The following is a 20,122-nucleotide window of genomic DNA, read 5'->3' as shown; positions in this document are numbered from 1 at the left end:
TCAGTCTTTGTCTCTGAACATTTCCCAAGCTAGTGAATAGTTTGAGATCTTGTGAAATTCTGCTAGATGTAAAGCCCAGTACTGAATTTTAAAAATTTAGTTCTTAGTGTTTGTACTAGTTTCTGAGGTAAAATATCGATTTTGTGTATGAGCAAGAGGAAACAGTTGAGATTGTTCATAGAAGTTTTAACTTATTTAAATTCACAGAATTAGAAAGTGTCTGTGAGTCATGGTCTAGTTTTTAAGCTACTGAGATTTACCTTATTTTCGAATCAGCGGTTTTAATTAGGTCCCTAATTTCAAAGTACCTTAAAATCTCTAATACCTAGATTTTTTGCATAATTTCTGAGACATAAATTCCTGGTTTGCACATGGTGTTAATATTCCTATATTTGATAATTTGAATTCTGATAACACATTAAACTCCTATGTTTGTATTATTGCAAGGAGTAGCCCACCCAAACAAGGATCATTCATACCTAGGTGCCATATAGTAAGGGTTCTGCTTATCTAGCTGACTATTGGCAGTCAGTTAAGATACTTCCCCTTAAGAGTACGTATATGAAAAGAGTTCTTACAACTCAGGACATGATAAGCATTTGCATTGATTATTTGAGAAGAACTAAACCTGCATTATGTAAAGAATGCCTACCCCAAAATTTTTCACCTGTGTTGATAGTAATGTTTGCAATCTACAGCCTTGGTTAGATCCAGTTCCCAAACAAATCCACCTTGTAGATGGAAGCTGGAATTTTAGTCCCGTATCTGGTGTGCCTGGGTGAAGCATGAGCATTTTGTGTCCATTGAATCATAGCCTTTCATCTAACTCTCCACCATGTTTGTTTAATCTAGGTGACTGGGTTTCTGCCCAGTGCACTTGGCTGGGGCTCTAACTTCCTTCCTTAGGCTGGGCGTTTCTAATTGAACCACCTGAAATAGGGCATCACCACCACCTAACACAGAGTGACACTGCTGGGAGGAGACTCCTGATGCAGTGCCCCACTCATTAGATTGTTGGTTTTTGGACATTGTAACTGGTCCTAATTAAATACAGGTTTGCTGTATTTAATTAGGCCATCAAGCCACTTGGATTGGGCTGCCATCAAAGTCTCTTTGGGGTTTAGCCCTATCATTTGGTCAGTTCCTCTAGCCATATTCTTGCTCAGCTCTTTATTGTTGCTTGGTTCTTTCTCTTTCTTGTACTTGCTCACTGCTTAAATTGAGCCTGCCTAAAATGCAATGTGAAGTATATACCATATACTAAGTAGTTTACATGATTAAAAATAGCTACCACTTATTTGAAGACTTTACTATATGTCATTCAAATTTCTGAGTCTGAACACCTGCATTATAAAATAAGGTCACATATTCTTTTAGATATCTAGATTCCAGTAGCTTAAATTCCTACCGTCTTAGTGCCAGAAATCAGCCCCTTAAAGTGTTTCTGGGCTGTTTCTAAGTCATGCCCAGAGCTCTCTCAGTTGTGTTTAGGAAGAGGTCCATCATGTTTTCCTGTTTTGGATGCCGTGTCATGCTGCTGCACTGCTGCCTTTGCTCTTGTCCTTCAGGTTGATATTCCATCCAAATCAAGAAACAGACCCTTTCCTTAATTTTCCACAGGATAGCATTTTAACCAGCGTTTATAGAAAGAGGCGGGATAAAGAAAAGACAGTACATAATAATTACGACAGTAACTGTGGCCACGCTCAGAATCCCCTGGTCCAAGTTCTGCTTGGTTTTCAAAGCTTCCTTGAAAAGTGCTCCTCTAACTTGTTTTCATCTACCACTATTATGAACATGCCAGCTTGCTCTCCACTGTGGGAACTCTCTGGCTTGTCTCTTCTATTTGGAGTCTAGGCTCCCAAACCTTGGGACTTCAGAGAGAAAAGGGACTTTCCCATTTTCAGCTAAAAACCTGGCTGTCCACTTCTCATTCTTGTCCTGGAATCAACTTCTTCCCCAGGATAAATAACAGTGGGAATATCCATCCTTTTCAGGGGATACCTCACTCCCTCACTCATAGGATATGGTCTGGTCCTGTGGGTGCTGCCCATCTTCACTTCTCCTTTAGGCAATTACCATAGCTGTCTTTAATACATTTCCTAGAGATCTGAGTTATTCTCTAAATGGGACTTCTGTAGTTCATTCCAGGATGTTCTATGCCATTCCAGTTAGAGCTTGTTACAGAATTTTCCCTTCCCTTCTTCCTCCCTCCCTTCCCTTCCCTCCCCTCCTTCCTTCCTCCCATCCATCCATCCATCCATCATCTATTTATCTTCTTCATTTCAGCCTTGGGGCTCTTGTAAACATGCATTGTTTTACATCAGTGGTTCTCAAGTCCCCACTCTCTCTCCTTGCTCCAGGGTCAGGCAGTTCTGGTTGCCATAGTAGCTGTAGGACATATTTGTCATTTAATTGACTTGAGGGAAAGAAGCTTAAAGGTTTTGCAATGTTTGAAACTCTCCCCTAAAATGAAAAGTCCCACATCCTGTGCAACTTTCAAATATCTCACTGGACTTTCATGTAGGTCTTGTTTATAATTTTCTAAGCCTTGAAACTAATTCTGATTTTACTTATAAACAAAGTATTTTTTGCACAGTTTTAATATACACTGAATTTTTCAGGAATGCAAACAATTGGGTATATTAAAGGAAGATTGTTCTTCTGTATTGTTCACCATTTCAGAAAAATCACATCACTATTTCAATGCTGCTTGTGGCATTTGAACTGCCAATACAGTACATCCTTATCAATCTATATTTGTCGCTGTCACATTCCCAGTGATTCTATATGCATAAGGAGAAAAGTGACTCTTTTATTATGTGTTCCCATGTAAGTGTGCCTGAGTATTTGCATAATGAAATGCAAATATATAATTTATGTAAAATACATATAATATAGAAACAACATTTATATATAAAATATATTTTTAAAGACTCAGTATAGTCAATGTGTAGTTAGTAAGTATGAATTTCATTTCAGGATGTTAAAAAAAATACATTGGAAAATATTTTTTAATAAAGGGGGTGTAATTCTGATGGGTTTGAGGGCCATGTAAATTTATACAGGGAAAAGAAATGGTTCTCTTTAAGAAGCAATAAAATTCTGCAGAGACATGCCTCACTGAATTTCTCTGAATGAAATGACAGTCATTTCCTTCATTACATTTAAGTGAAATTTGCTTTAACATTTACACAACTAGAAAATCTACTATATTTGTTTTCTTAGAACCAAGAGACAATTTGTTTCAAAGGTAAATTTAACCTCAAACTCTTAGGAGGCCAAAAGTGATTCTGACTTTTAAATAATATCAATACTACCACACCCCTTTCTGAGTTCCTCTAGTTTTGGATGCTACATTACTTGTTTACATCATTTATAACTAGCTTTTGAGGTTAGAATCACAAATACAAGATAATTTCTTTAAAACTTTAAAAGCTGTATCAATTAAAAATGAAGTATGTTAATCCTTCAGAAGTAATATAATACATCTCTTGTTTAAATAATTTGAAATAAAAAGGCAGGTTCAATGACAGTAAATATTGATTTTGTTCTAGGTGTTCTGTGTCTCTGAAAATGATTTTGATTTTCAAAGCTGCAAGAGCAAGTTGTTTTTAGAACCATCAATACAAGATGCTCTGTTTTTTAAATATATTCAAGGGACTGATAGGGTAGTTAATTAACAAAAGAAATGTTACCCGGGAGGTCTGTGCTGGGAATTTTCATTAACAAGTTGAAAAAGAAGTAACAAAGTAATCAATGAACTAAAGCAGACATGATTGACTGTAATTACTGTGCTTGTTAAGGTTATTGACTAACAGCAAGATGAGCTGTCAGAGTTGAGGCATGGCACTCTGAGAAGATTAAATGAGAAAAATTAATGAGAAGAACATTCATTTTAGCCTTTCTGTTGTCACCAAGGCAATGAAGTTAACGTGTCAATTTTAGTAGTTCTGAAATAGTTAAATTGAGATTTTAAAATTTAGCATAAATACATTCTGACTAGCATTTAATTACTGTATTTGGGTTTACATAAAGTGAAATAGAGAGAGAGGGAGAAATTAGGTGATAAGTATATAAAGACAACAAGCAAGACAACTGTAGTTTGTATCAGGGTAATAGCTGTGAAGATGGAGAGGCAATGGATTTGAAGGATATTTGAGAATTAAAATTAATAGAATATTCTATTATGACTCTGACATCTTTCATTTCCGTATCAAGGCAAATATAACTGCCTCCAGGAAATTTTCCTGGATTACCCCCTCATTCTAGAGCTCTCTCTCATTCCTTTGAAATCCCATAGCTATTGATGCTTTATCTTGTATAGTTAATTTTCATATGCCATGCTGTTAAAGATACTGCCATTGCCCCTGGCTTTTATTCCAGTGGTGAAGACACAAAAAGTAAACATATAAGTAAATATGCAAGGTTGTGATAAGTGACTGGGGGCAGTGAGGTAAGGTAATCAGGTAGTACTTCTCTGAGGGATTATATCAAGGATGGGAATGAGCCAGACATGTAAATAGCTGGGAGAAAATGATTTCAGGCAAAAGAACAAACAGCAAGTGCAATGGCCCTAAGGGAATAAGCTTGGATGTTTTCTGAACAGAAAGTGTAATTGAAGTCAATGAACTAGGGGGAAGAGTGCTATGAGTCACGGTGGGAGAGGTTGACAGGAGCCAGATCATGCAGGGCCTTATAGATTTGGTAAATAATTTGGATTTTGTGCTATGAGTGATAAGCCATTGGATGATTTTAAGCAGGAGAATAACATGAGCTAAGCTGTATTCTGAAATATTTAGATGCAATGTAGAGAATGGATTGCAAATGCCTCAGAAGAGTTGGGGTAGGGGAGATAGAGACATGGATGTATTCAAGATAACTTTTGGAAATAGATTTAATGGAAATTCTTGATGATTGTGAGGGAAAAGAATGAATGAAGGATGACTACTAGGTTTTGGCTTAAGGAACTAGGTGATGGTACCAATTACTAGACTATGAGTGACAGAAATAGAGTTTTTTCCCCCTCCATCCCTTAATTTTTTAAATTATTATTTTTTAATTGAGATATAATTGACCTACAACACTGTGTTATTAGTTCCAGGTACACAACATATTGATTTGATATTTCTATTATAAAATGATCACCATGAAAGAAATAGGTTTGAGAGGGAAAATCAAGAACTCTTTTTTGGGATAAATTAAGTTTGAAATGCATATTTGTTATCCACATGGAGACAGTAGTTGGATATATGCCTCTGGGGCTCATGAGGCAGGTCTGGGTTTGGGATACAAGTTTGAGAATCATTAGCATGTGAAGGTGTGACTGGTTTATTGAGTGAACAAGTTTTCTCAATCCTTGCATTTCACTTTGCTGCATCTCCCTTTCTCATTTCTAAATGATACATTGGGTGGGTTCCATAATTTTCCTGCCATTTTCAGTTCTTTAAGGCCTGCTTAGCCCAGTTTAAAACTCCTATATGGTTCCAGTTTAAATCTCATCTCCTCCCTTTCCTCCAGCGCTGACAAGATGTCCTCTTGAGGGACTTGAAATGGGGAAGGGGCAAGATTGACTTTTCTACCACTCTTACTGCTCTGGTATCTTTGAGAGGAGAAGAGTAGTTGGCCTAGTTCCTCTAATTTTTCAGATCCCCTAACTTTTCCTCTATTGTTGGGGATAGGAGAGGGAATAGGAGAGGAAGAGCATAAAGCTCTTTTCTTAACTGATTTTTAGTAAGCCCTGGAGTGAGATGTCTGCCCTCAGATACTGGAAATTCCTTAGCGTGCAATGTACACAGATGGATTCTTTTTCTTTCATTTTGAGCCTTAGTTGCCAATCCTGAGCAACAAGAAAAATCCCACTCAGCATCCTATTAAAGATCTCATTTAAAGCCATAGGATTGGATGATGTATTCCCTGAGGTAACAGTATGGCTTTGGCCACGTGGAAGTTGTTGGTAGACTTGAAAATGGCCCTTATGGCGGTGGAGGTGATAGAAGTCACATAGAGTGGGTTGTGGAGTAAATGAGAAGTGAAAACATAGGGAAGGCAAGCAACTCATTAGGGAAGTATTGTGATGAAGGCGGCAGAGAACTTGGAGGAGCAGCTGGAGGGAGTGTAAGGTGAAGCTAATGGTTGTTTGTTGATATTTTTAATTTAGAGGTGGTGCCGATCATTAGAAGAGGGGTTATAATGTGGTACATGAGATGATAATGAAGGAGCAGAGCCCTTGAGAAGTGGGGAGAAGAAGGGATCCAGAACAGAAGAGGAGAGATTAGCTTTTGGTAGGAGCAAGGGTACAGCTTGAATTGTAATAGGAGAGAAGGCAGAGAAGATAGGGCTTGTGCTGGTGGTTTTGTAGATTTGATGATGAGAAGGTAAGGGATATTTCCCAGGATGGCTTCTGTTTTTGCGAATGAGACAGGAGAGTTGATTAGTAGCTAATAACAGGGTGGGTGGGAAGGGAGAGTGGGAAACATCTTTTTGCTACAGTACACAAACCTTGAAATAGGGGCAGATTGATTTCGATTCACCTAAAACACCCAGCAAAGTGCTGGAACTATTTATCACATATTTTTGGAATAAAATAATTTTAATTATCACAAACTGAAAGTATTCTTTGCTTTAAATCTTATCTTAAAAAGGTGTTATAGCTGTTCAGAAAATTATATATATTTTTAGGCCCCAACCTGAAATTGTGAATATTTTGAGGTGTAATGTATAGAATAAAATGGACTTACGGTTCATGCAAAAGCTGCTTTCATTTTTTTAAGGGATTTTAATGAAAAGAAGAAACTGTATTCCATTCTGATTAAAGAACTGATTGTACCCTGAAGGGCTTATTTTCCAGGAGGGATTGTTGATAGGGATAAAATTGTTTTCTTTCAGGAGGCCTCCCTTCTGTGCCTCTAATCTAGCTGGCCCCTAAAACAGGGCTCTGCACCAAGGGGCTCCTCAGTACATGTGGTTGAGTGAGTTTGTCTGGGACCAGCCCTGATACCTAGAGCCAAAGAACCCTTGATTACCTCGGGAGGATTTCTACAACGTCTCTGATTCATTCTTTTTTCTCTTTTTTTCTAGCTCCTCTATCCCTAACTTTTGTTTGCTTGCAAGAAGAATGTGAGCCAAAATTTTAAAGTTTCAAAAGTATAAAGAAAGGAAACAAGTAAATAGGGAAGGAGAATAAATACTGAACAAGACTGGGCAAGGTGACAAGATGGAATTACTGTGAAAATCTGGAAGGGGGCCAGGGTGCAAAATGCAGCGGCTGTGTAGTTTACAGGAACTATTTAGTGTTCAGCATGCTTCAGTGATCACCCGGAGAAAGCCAGATTTTTCCAGTTTTGTTTGCTACCCTATAGTTAGCTATGGAAATCTGACATAGGTGATCTGTGTTTTCTGTCAGCCAACCGATATAAATACAGAGGACTATGGGGCCTCTGCTCATCAAATCCGACGTGATTTGAATTGCTAGGAGGAGGACCTCTTGTGGCTATAGTGGGGAATACTTCAGCTAAAACTGCTCTTGGAGGCTGCAGACATTTTTATGAGGGAATTAAAAAAAAACCCAACTCTTTAGAGCTCTTTAAAATTGTATTTCATATATTTATAATATTCAGTTGGTTTGATAACACCAAGTAACCAATTGCATCTGTATTGCATCTCTGAGGAGTTCAATGTAATTTGAAGCACTTCAGATTTTATCCATTTAATTCGCATATCCCTTGAAAAGTAGATAGGAAGAATAGGGGTTTTCATCTCCATTTTGCAGATGGAAAGGAGAGGTACAGAGCAGGTAAATAACTTATTTGTGCCTTTAAAGTGGGGGCAGGCAGGCTCATAATAGAATTTGGATATCTAATCTTGGGCTCAATTCAACAGTCTGTGTTTAGAAAACATTCAGTATTAAAGCTCTAAAACAAAAACTTCTATTTTGCAAGTGTCAAGTGATTTCTTTATTCAAGAAAAGATGGAGTGAGAGACATAAAACTTACTCTTTGTTTTCACTGTGAAAAGAGGCTGTTCCTCGATTCTCCAGGGGGAAAAAGCTGCTTTAAAAAAATCTGGAGAGGACAGTATGTTAGCAGCTAAGCATCTTTAGATAAATGTAATGTCAGTTATGCACATTTTAGAGGAAGCTACATAAAAATAGTTATTTCACAGATTTCCCTAGAAATCATATAAAATGAAACCTCTTTCATAATTGATTCTCTGACAATTTCCAGACCTTGCCTTTTCCTCTCAGCTCCCTCATGTTTGTTCTAAGAGTGCCTGTAGAGCTAATAAATAAATGCCTTTAAAATTTTTTGAATTAAGTCTTTTAAGAACAGGAATGCCCAAACTCAAATGAGTAGTTCTGTTTTAGGGGCAGTTACCACCTGCAGTTTTTAGAAGCTATTGGAAGAAAGTCACAAAAGTGGTAATGCCTAAGGAAATATGGTACAAGTTCAAGTGGGGTGTCAAGGAATAGATGAAGTGATAAAGCTTAAGGCAGGGCTATGCAAGATTGTTCCAGTGAATGGTAAGATGTTGATGGAGAGGAGATTAAAAAAAACGGAAGAGGAAATATGAAAAAGAATAGCCATAGAAAAAAGAAATTTTGTTGGAAAAATTTCTAGGTTTTTTTGGTGACTTTAATAATGGTTCCACCTGTGGAGTTTTTGGTAAATCTTCACTTTACATTCTTTACTGACAATTATGTAGGTCCAAGTAAATCCCAGAAGCAGAGAGTGTGATGCTTGGTGCAAGGGTATGAGACAGGTAAGATTTCAGAGGAAAGACACTGTCTCAGATGTGACACATAATTCTGTGGTACTGAAGACACTGAATTTTACATAATTGATCTTTTGATCTGTGGATTTCCTGGACTATTCCTGCTTTATCATTTTTCACTCTTGATAATTCCAGCGTTCAGCTTTAATTAGATGTAAGAGGTCCTTATTTTGGAAAGGGACTAGAGAAATGCAGATATAACTTATTTAGAGCTTCCTGACAGCTTTGTTTGTAGATCTCTAGGCAAAGTATGTGTCTGGCCTTTTTCAACAAAGTATTTTCAGTAACAAGTTGTCAGTGAGGTCAGTGACTAGCAGTTCAGGATTAGATACCACCCACCCTGGTTTGTAACCTCCCCCTTCTTTCTCATCCTGGGTGAATGACGCTCAGCTGAAGTGACTGCCCCACTGTCACTGCCTCTCTATTTGGTACTCTGTAACTCTGTGACTAACCAAGAAGTCGTCTTTTTTTTTTCTCCCCCAAACTCTTTTTGGAAAATTTCCTACAAGAGCTGAATTTTAAACACATTTACGTTATAGGAAGCAACAGAAAGGTAAGAGTCAAATTGGTAAAAAGAGGAGCTGGACTTCAGTGCTTTTTTGTTTCTGCGTTGAAATTGCTCTGCCTTAGTTATATAGTGTAGGTTTAAAATGTGGGGTTTCTTTCTGAATTAAAGAATACATTATTATATAAAATGGGAATGTTTTGACTAGTTATGGTGAGAAATGTAGGCTTTCATGCTAAGTTTAAAGTTATAAATAACTTTCAAGCTAGTGCCAGGGGAAGCTAGTAGCCAAGGTCGTGCTTTGCATTCAGAGAGTTTCTGGCTATAAAAAACCGATTGGGATCCTGTGCAGGAAAAGATAAGATGTTGTCTGGATGCTTGTGCTTTGGCATGGGGCTGGGGCAAACTATTTGAAGGGATTTTACTTTCAACCCAAAGCTTGTTCCCAGTAAATGGGAGATTTTTAAAATGAGATAGTGGCAAAAGCCTTAATTTTTGAATTTAACATTTGCCTTATATATTTGTTTTATAATTGGCAGTAACATTAAGAAGTTCAGGAATCTCTCAGAACTGTTTTTACCACCATTTATAATCAAATGAAAATCACACTGTATGAGATGAATATGGGAAGTAATAATGTAAAGAGAAGGTCACTATCTGATGGTGTCTGAGTGACTGCGAGCAATTGCTCTCAGTTGCACTGAGGACAGAACTGGGAGGAATAAGTACGAATGGAAACAAGAAGAAATTTAGGTTAGGTATCAGGAAGTTCATTAACTGTAGAGGTTTTGAGTCATGGATATGCACCACTGAGAAAGACAGTTGCAACATATCTGAAGATACAGGAGATCCAAAGATTTGCTTAAAACACACATGTGGGAAAAATAGGATTTCAGATTAGCCTTGGTCCTGGGTTTGTGGCTAGCTTCTTTAGACAGACTAAAATGTCAGCATATATGAGAAAAATTGTGATTTGGAGATGTGGATTATCAGTAGTCAAATTCGAATGGCATATTTGGATGGACTATTAGAATTTCGTTACCCACTATAAAGAATTACCTTAATAGTAGCATAGGACACATTTGTTAAATGGAGAAGCCCAAAATGCCAACAGCACATATACAGCGATTTCTATTTGGTGTGTCCTATACATGGTCTGTGTCTTCCTTCTTAACTGAGTAAAATTTTGGGATTTTTATAGTAAAACTTATTTTCTTTTCATTATAAAAGTAATATGAGCTCATTGTACGAATTTTGAAAGCACAGAAAAAAATTATCTGTAATCTCATTGATGCATTTTCTTTTAGTCTTTTTTCTCTGTACAGCTTTAAAATGAATTGCAGTAATACTGTAGATAAAATTTGGAATCTTGCTTTTTCATTTAACCTTTATGAAAATATTTTCCATATAATATTACCTAATCTACATAGATGTTATTTTAGATTGCTGTCTAACATTCTTCCAAGTGAATGGATATAATTTTTTTAATCATTGTTGAACATCTAGGTACTGTGGTGTGTGTGTGTGTGTGTGTGTGTGTGTGTGTGTGTATTTATTTATTTATTTTAAAGCTCATTTCTTTAAGCTCTGTTCTTAAATGTGGACTTGTCAGATTAGAGAACATTAGAGTTGAAGGCAAAGATTGTGATTTTTAAGAAGATGGGTTTTTACTGTTCTTCTTTTAAGGCTTTGTAAAATTCCTTATCTCCCAAATGAAATATTTATTGAGTGTCCATGAGATGCAAAACACAGTTATCAGGCACATAGATAACAATATACTTAGGATTTGGAAGGACAGAATCTCCTCTACTTACAAAATTTCAACTTATGGACTTCCACAGGTATCAACAAAGTTACATGTTAAAAATTCTTCATCACTCCCTGAAACCGACAGACAGTATTATTGACTGCTTACATTATTTTGGACTTTAGAATTTATAAATAACCTTCGTAGAGAATCATCTATATGTTGTTCTGATCTATATGAATTTTATGATCCAACTGTGGCAAAGAAATAGAATTAGGAAGAATAAATATTTTATAATAAAATTCTGTGGAAATTAGAATTATTTGGAGAAAATCTGTAGGCAGCAAAGTGGAAAGAAAAAGGATAGATGATACATGCAAAAGCAGAGTTTCAGTTTTGGGATTTTCTGCTTAGGGAAACATGAGAATGGAATAAGGCATGGGTAGGGTGGGAGTTAGGGAAGATATGAAATTTTAATTCTGTTATTGGTATTGAATTTGGGAATTATGGTTGTAGAAATAGAATATATTGAAGTAAAAAAGCTAAGAAATTGGTGATAAATAAAACGATTTGATTTTTGGAGGTAGTGGCTGGTACAGAAATCAAAGTGGAGAGAGTAGAGACATCAGTATTTGATGGGAGGTGAGGTAGAGGGTTGTGAATTCTTAAAGAATATATTCTGCCTGTATTAAAATTTTTTTAAATTGTAGAATTTTATTTTTTCAGTGATATTTAGAGAAATGTCATAGGTATGGAAAGATGGGAGTTCCATTCTTTATTCACTCTGAACTTCTGCTTGCATGTTTCTATTTTTTCTTTGGAATAGAAGGGATTAAGACTTAAGTAGAGAAGTTGGCAGCCCAATATTGCCTGAAGAGAAACTATGTGCTTCGTAATGAAGACTTAAAAATAGTGTTTATTTATGGATCATTGGCTCATGGGAATGTTAGTCTAGAGACTCAAAAAGCATGATTTTCTAAATCTTGTTAGGATACTGGATTTTAAGTGACATGATATTGTGGGGTGGAACTCCTGAGTTTAGCCAAGTTGCACACCTAATGGAAAGTGACAGATAATTGAGACTATAGAATTTTTGAAAATGAACATGACTATTAACTGTTGCACCTGATTTTCACATGCTTAATTACTATTTTTAACTAAATTATTGCTGTCTGGGACATGGCCAGTAATCTGCTACCAATTTAATCACTAACTTCCAGGGTCTGAGAAGTGACTAAGTTCCTATGTGCAAAATTGTAAATTAGGTCAAATTTATTTGTCACTGCCACTGCCTCACCTCTTTTTCCTGCTTTTCATTATCCTAACTGGTATGCTTGTGCTGCCTCAGGCCCCTCCATTAACGGTGAAAAAGATTTGATGGAGAAGGCAATGTTTAGCACAAGGAAAGACCTTCAGGTACTGGAACTTGAAGACTTTAGACCCTATTTTGTATTAGCACCATTCAAAATGTGATCAACAGTTCTCAATCTGTTACTTGAAACAGATGAAAGGGACCATACAAGCATTTATCTTCCTTATTTATAGGCATATGGAGTAGAGAATTGGGATCGAGGTGTACAATTAACTAGATAATAAATGAATTACCAGGTCTCAGTTGATGTGGCTTCTGGAGGTAGTATCAATGCAAAAAGGCCCTAGGTTAGCTCATTGAGAACACACAGAATGACTGAGAGGCAGGATTCCTCAAAGGGCTACATTGGCTCTACTCCAACGTTGGCTTTGGATTATTTACTCTTTCTAGATGACTTGTGTACCAGATATTATTCTTAGTTCTGGGGATAGATACTAGTGAACCAAATTAAAGCCCTGCCCACATGGTGTTTCCTTTCTAGTGTTTGTGTTTTTGTGGATAGGGATGAAGAGAGAGTGAGAAATAAAACCTACCTCTCTGTGATTCTCCAGAAGTACCAGGGTCTGTCTTAGTCCAGAGCTGGAGCTCATAGATTATGTTTCCATGGAAATTTGCATGATTAACTAGCTTTTCTGTTAGAATCAGCAGTTCCTATTTTCCCAATATGCGGTACCAAAGGAATCCTAGTTTTAAGAATCAAATAATCTGTGATAGGCACTGCTGGTTGCCTATGCAATATCCATGCATTCTGCTCTTCTTGCTAATTTACAGAACCCTGATTTAGGTCAAGAAAAAAAGGCTTAGTGCTATACATATTGATCTGCATCTTGCATCCCCACATTTTCCCTGAATTAGGACAGTTACATTTAGTTAAGACAGATACATAGCAATCCATGTAGACCTACCTCATTCTTTTCAGTGGATTCATGGTATCTTACTACTGTATGTGAAACAGGAGGGAAGGGAGCAGGGCACAACCTTTAAAAGAATGACATAGCCACAGGACACAACATAAACTGTTTAAAACCAACTAGGTCCAAGATGGTGGAGAATTTGACTTCCAGTGGACCTTGAGCCTCATTATACGCTCATTGTCATACATTATCATGCTAAATGACACACCCACCAGCGCCATGACAGTTCTGAGGCTAACCATAAAAGGTCAGAAAGCGGGCGAGGGCTTCCCTGGTGGCGCAGTGGTTGAGAGTCTGCCTGCCGATGCAGGGGACACGGGTTCGAGCCCTGGTCTGGGAAGATCCCACATGCCGCGGAGCGGCTGGGCCCGTGAGCCACAACTACTGAGCCTGCGCGTCTGGAGCCTGTGCTCTGCAACGGGAGAGGCCGCGATAGTGAGAGGCCCGCGCACCGCGATGAAGAGCGGCCCCCGCTTGCCATGGCTAGGGAAAGCCCTCACACAGAAACGAAGACCCAACACAGCCATAAACAAATAAATAAATTAAAAAAAAAAAAAAAAAAAAAAGCGGGCGGTAGCCCAATTCCTGGAAATACCCACGCCTTCTCCAAAACAGTTGGAATAATCCTCCCACTCATTGTCCTATAAAATTACCCAGCCCATAAAAACTAACCATCCCATATTTTGGGGCCTCTTGCCTTCTGAGATGGCTCACACTCTGTCTGTGGAGTTGTTTCTCCCAAGGCTGTTTTTGCCTTTTGAGACAGACCACATTCTGTCTATGGAGGGTGTATCTCTCTAAATAAATTTGACTTACATATACAGTTGACCCTTGAACACATGGGTTGAATGGCACAGGTCCACTTAGAAGTGAATTTTTTTCAATAGTAAATACTATAGTATTACATGATCTGTGGTTGGTTGAATCTTCGGATGTGGAACTGCAGATATGGAGGAACCGTGGATATGAATAGTGACTATAAACTATCTGTGGAGTTTTGACTGCTGGGAGGGTCAGTGCTCCTACTCCCCACGTTGTTCAAGGGTCAACTGTATTGTAAAATGATTATTGCAATAGGTTTAGTTAGCATGCATCATTTCATATAGATACAATAAAAAGAAAAGGGAAAAAAAGAAACCAAAGTTTTTTCCTTGTGATGAGAACTCTTAGGATTTACTCTCTTAATAACGTTCCTGCATATCATACAGCAGTGTTAACTATAATCATATGCTACATTACATCCCAAGTAGTTATGTATTTTATAACTGGAAGTTTGTTCCTTTTTTACCACCTTCCTCCAATTCTCCTTTCACCCACCCCCATCTCTGGTAAGCACAAATATAATTTCTTTTTCCATGAGTTTAGTTTTTGTTTTGTTTTTAGATTCCACATATGAATGAGCTCATACAATATTTTTCTTTCTCTGTCTGCCTTATTTCACCTGGCATAATGCCCTCAAGTTACATTCCTGTTGTTATAAATGATAGGACTTCCTAATTTTTTTATGGCTGCATAATACTCCATTACACAGTACATAATAGACTACAACTTCTTTATCTATTCACCTACTGATGGACTCTTAAGTTGTTTCCATATTGTGGCTGTTGTGAATAGTGCTGCTATGAACATGGGGGTGCAGGTATCTTTTTGAGTTAGTGTTTAGTTTCCTTTGGATGTATTCCCAGAAGTAGAATTGCTGGATTATATGGTAGTTCTGTTTATAATTTTTTATGGAACCTCCATACTGTTTTCTGCAGTGGCTGTACTAGTTTACAATCTCACCAAGACAGTGCACAGGGTTCCCTTTTCTCCACATCCTTGCCAACGCATGTTATCTCTTATCTTTTTGATTATGGCCAATCTAACAGGTGTGAGGTGATATCTCACTGTGGTTTTTTTTTTTTTTTAATATTTTGTTTTTTTTTGATGATGGAGTGGAGGGAACTTTAATTTTTATTTATTTATTTATTTATTTATTTATGGCTGTATTGGGTCTTCGTTTCTGTGTGAGGGCTTTCTCTAGTTGCGGCAAGTGGGGGCCACTCTTCATTGCGGTGTGCGGGCCTCTCACTATCGTGGCCTCTCCTGTTGCAGAGCACAGGCTCCAGACGCGTAGGCTCAGTAATTGTGGCTCACGGGCCTAGTTGCTCCACGGCATGTGGGATCTTCCCAGACCAGGGCTCAAACCCGTGTCCCCTGCATTGGCAGGCAGATTCTCAACCACTGCGCCACCAGGGAAGCCCTCATTGTGGTTTTGATTTGCATTTCCCTAATGACTAGTGATGTTGAGCATCTTTTTATGTACCTGTTGGCCATTTGTATATAGTCTTCAGAAAAATGTGTATTTAGGTCTTTTGCCCATTTTTAATTGGGTTATTTGTTTTTTTGCTATTGAGTTGAATGAGTTCTTTATTTATTTTGGATATTAACCCCTTATTGAATGTATGATTTGCAAGTATTTTTTCCCCATTCTGTAGGTTACGTTTTCACTTTGTTGATTGTTTATTTTGCTGTGCAGAAGCTTTTTAGTTTGCTGTACTTCCATTTGTTTATTTTTAAAATTAATTATTTATTTAGTTGTGTTGGGTCTTATTTGTGGCACGTGGGCTCTTTAGTTGCAGCTCATGGGCTTCTTAGTTGTGGCATGTGGGCTCCTTAGTTGTGGCATGCGAACTCTTAGTTGCAGCATGCATGTGAGATCTAGTTCCCTGACCAGGGATCAAAACCGGGCGCCCTGCATTGGGAGCACAGAGTCTTAACCATTGTGCCACCAGGGAAGTTCCCCATTTGTTTATTTTTGCTTTTGTTTCCCTTGCCTGAGGGGACACATCCAAAAAAATATTACTAAGACTGACGTCAAAGAGCTTACTGCCTATGTTTTCTTCTAGAAGTTTTACGGTTTTAGGCCTTACATTTAAGTCTCTAATCCATTTCAGGTTAATTTTTGTGAGTGGTGTAAGATAGGGGTCTAGTTTTGTTCTTTTACGTGTGAATATCCATTTTTTCTAACACCGTTTATTGAAGAGACTCTTCTCTATTGAGTATTCTTGGCTTCCTTGTCAAATATTAGTTGACCGTATGCTTAGGTTTACTTCTGGTTTCTCTATTCTGTTCCACTGGTCTATTTGTCATTTTTATGCCAGTACCATACTGTTTTAATTACTATAGCTTTATGGTATAGCTTGAAATCAGGAGGTGTGATGCCTCTCACTTTGTTCTTTTTTCTCAGGATCACTTTGGCTATTCTGGGTCTTTTGTGGTCCCATATAAACTTTAGAATTGTTTATTTCTACTTCTGAAAAAATGCCATTGAAATCTTGATAGGAATTGCATTGAATCTTTAGATGGTTTTTGGTCAGTCTAGAGATTGACATTTTAACAATATTAATTCTTGCAATCCATGTACATGGGATACTTTTCCATCTATTTGTGTCTTCCTCAATTTTTTTCATCAATGTTTTCAGAGTAGAGATCTTTCACCTTCTTGGTTAAGTTTATTCCCAAGTATTTTATTGTTTTTCATGCTATTGTAAATGGAAATGTTTTCTTCCTTTCTTTTTCGGATAATTCGTTGCTAGTGTATAGGAATGCTACTGATCTTTGTATGTTAATTTTGTATCCTGCAACTTTTTGAAATCCATTGATTAGATTTAACAGTTTTTCAGTAGAATCTTTAAGATGTTCTGTATATAAAATCATGTCATTTGCAAATAGAGACAGTTTTACTTCTTCCTTTCCAAATCTGATGCCTTTTATTTTTTTTCTTGTGTGATTGCTCTGGCAAGGAGTTCCGGTACTCATTTTTTATCTTTATTCCCTCATAGTAAATTAAGCAAATTAACTTTCTGTCTGTTTAATGTGTTGCAAGTATTTTCTCCCAATTTGTTGTTTATTTATTTATTTTTTTTACTTTTATGTTTTATTTTTAAATCATACATAAAATATTTTTGTGTTCAATTTTTAAAACTTCTTCCTTTATGGTTTCTGGATTTTGTGTTTGGTTAGAAAGGAATTTCTACTTCAATTATTATACATAAATGTATTATATATAAATTCACTCATACTTTCTTTCAGAATTTAAAAGTCTTTGCTACATCTGGAATTGATTTTGAGCAAATGAGTGAGGCTATGAGTCAGCTGTATTTTAATTTTTCTTCTAAATGTTTATTTAGTTGGTCTATATGATTTATTTGAGTCACTCTTTTTCCTGCTAATTTATTTTTAATTTAAAAATATATATATTTTTTATTTATTTGGCTGTGCTAGGTCTTAGTTGTGGCATGTGGGATCCTTTTTTTTTTTTTTTTTTAGTTGTGGCATGTGGGATCTTTAGTTGCAGCATGCAGCATCTTTTTTTAGTTGTGGCATGTGGGACCTTTAGTTGCGGCATGCGAACTCTTAGTTGTGGCATGTGGGATCTAGTTCCCTGACCAGGAATCAAACCCAGGCCCCCTGCATTGGGAGCACAGAGTCTTAGCCACTGGGCCACCAGGGAAGTCCCCTTTCCTGCTAATTTAAAATGCCATCTTTATCATAAGCTAAATTTATATTAGAGTCTGTGTTTCACTCTTCTTCCTGTTCTGTAATATTCTTTTTTAAAAAGTTTTATTTTATATCAAGTGTAGTTGATTTACAATGTTATGTTAGTTTCAGGTGTACAGCAAAGTGATTCGGTTATACCTATATATATATATATTCATTCTTTTTCAGATTCTTTTCTCACATAGGTTATCACAAAATATTGACTAGAGTCCCCTAGGCTATACAGTAGGTCCTTGTTGGTTATCTATTTTATATATAGTAGTGTGTATATGTTAATCCCACACTCCTGATTTATCCCACCCTGCTTTTCCCCTTTGGTAACCATAAGTTTGTTCTGGTAATATTTTTATCTAATTTTTCTGCAGTCCCTACTTTTTCCCCCCCTTTTCTGTTCTTATTTATTTATTCTAAAAAAAATTTTTTTTTAAATTGAAGATAGTTGACTTACAATATTGTGTTAGTTTCAGGTATATAGCAAAGTGATTCAGTTATTTCCTTCTTCAGATTGTATTCCATTATAGGTTATTATAAGATATTCAATATAATTTCCTGTGCTACACAGTAAATCCTTGTTGCTTATTTATTTTATGTATTGTAGTTTGTTAATCCCATACTCCTTATTTGTCCTTGTCTCCCTCCCTGTCCCCTTTGGTAACCATAAGTTTGTTTTCTATGTCTGTGAGTCTGTTTTTGTCTTATATATAGATTCATTTGTATTATTCATTTTAGATTCTACATATATGTGATATCATATAGTATTTGTCTTTGTCTGACTTACTTCACTAAGTGTAATGTTCTCTAGGTGCATCCATGTTGCTGCAAATGGTAGTATTTCATTCTTTTTTATGGCTGAGTCATATTCCATTGTATATATATACAACATCTTCTCAAACCAATCATCTGTTGATAGGCACTTGGGTTATTTCCATGTCTTGGCTACTGTAAATAATGCTGCCATGAACATTGGGGTGCATGTATGTTTTTGAATTAGAGTTTTCATTTTTTTCTTGACATATACCCAGAAGTGTGATTGCTGGATCATATGGTAACTCTAGTTTCAGTTTTTTGAGGAACTTCCATACTGTTTTTCATAGTGGCTGCACTGATTTACATTCCCACCAACAGTGTAGGAGAGTTCTCTTTTCTCCACACCCTCTCCAGCATTTATTTGTAGATTTTTAAATGATGGCCATTCTGAGTGTTGTGAGGTGATACCTCATTGTGCTTTTGATTTGCATTTCTCTAATAAGTAACAATGTTGATCATATTTTCATGTGCCTGTTGGCCATCTCTCTCTTCTTTGGAAAAATGTCTACTTAGATCTTCTGCCCATTTTTTGATTGGGTTGTTTATTTTTTTGATATTGAGTTGTATGAGCTCTTTGTATATTTTGGATATTAACTCCTTGTTGGTCACATTGTTTGCAAGTATTTCCTCCCATTTTGTAGGTTGTCTTTTCGTTTTGTTGATGGTTTCCTTTGCTGTGCAAAAGCTTTGAAGTTTGATTAGGCCCCATGTGTTTATTTTTGCTTTTATTTCTTTTGCCTTGGGAGACTGATCTAAGAAAATATTGCTATAATTTATGTCTGAGAATGTTTTGCCTATGTTCTCTTTTAGGGGTTTTAAGGTGTCACTTCTTATATTTAGGTCTTTAAACCATTTTGAGTTTGTTTTTGTATATGGTGTGAGGGAGTTTTCTAATTTCATTAATTTACATGTAGCTGTCCAGCTTTCCCCACACCCAACACTTGTTGAAGAGACTGTCTTTTTTCCATTGTATATTCTTGCCTCCTTTGTTGTAGATTAATTGACCATAGGTGCATGGGTTTATTTGTAGGCTCTCTATTGTGTTCTATTGATCTATATGTCTATATGTTTTGTGCCAGTACCACACTGTTTTCATTACTGTAGCTTTGTAGTATAGTCTAAAATCTGGTTATGCCTCCAGCTTTGTTATTTTTCCTCAGGATTGCTTTGGCAATTCTGGATCTTTTGTAGTTCCATATATATTGTTGGATTATTTGTTCTAACTCTGTGAAAAATGTCATGTGCAATTTGATAGGGATTGCATTAAATGTGTAGGTTGCTTTGGGTAGTATGACCATTTTAATAATATTAATTCTTCCAATCCAAGAGCTTGGAATATCTTTCCATTTCTTTGAATCGTCTTCAATTTCCTTTGTCAATGTTTTATAGTTTTCAGCTTATAGGTCTTTCATCTCCTTTAAGTTTATTCCTAGGTATTTTATTTTTCTGATGTGATTTTAAAT

The 20,122-nt window shown here is 36.6% G+C and overlaps 1 protein-coding gene across 3 annotated transcripts in view; it reads left to right on the top strand.

Annotated features, from left to right (window-relative positions):
* The window catches only part of CTNNA3 (catenin alpha 3), a 1,737,547-nt gene that overhangs the window by 44,109 nt on the left and 1,673,316 nt on the right, over positions 1-20,122 (top strand). Inside the window, exon 1 of one of the 3 annotated variants that reach the window (XM_082408617.1) lies at positions 1,024-9,325. The exons of the other annotated variants lie outside the window; for them this stretch is intronic. The gene's annotated coding sequence lies outside the window, so the exon portion shown is untranslated. Of the gene's footprint in view, positions 1-1,023; positions 9,326-20,122 lie in introns of those variants that run through there. 3 annotated transcript variants of the gene reach the window in all.

Source organism: Balaenoptera borealis (genome assembly GCF_965194805.1).
Source record: "Balaenoptera borealis genome assembly, chromosome: 10".
NCBI classification, from domain to species: Eukaryota; Metazoa; Chordata; class Mammalia; order Artiodactyla; family Balaenopteridae; genus Balaenoptera; species Balaenoptera borealis.
This window is presented reverse-complemented; position numbering and strand designations above follow the sequence as displayed.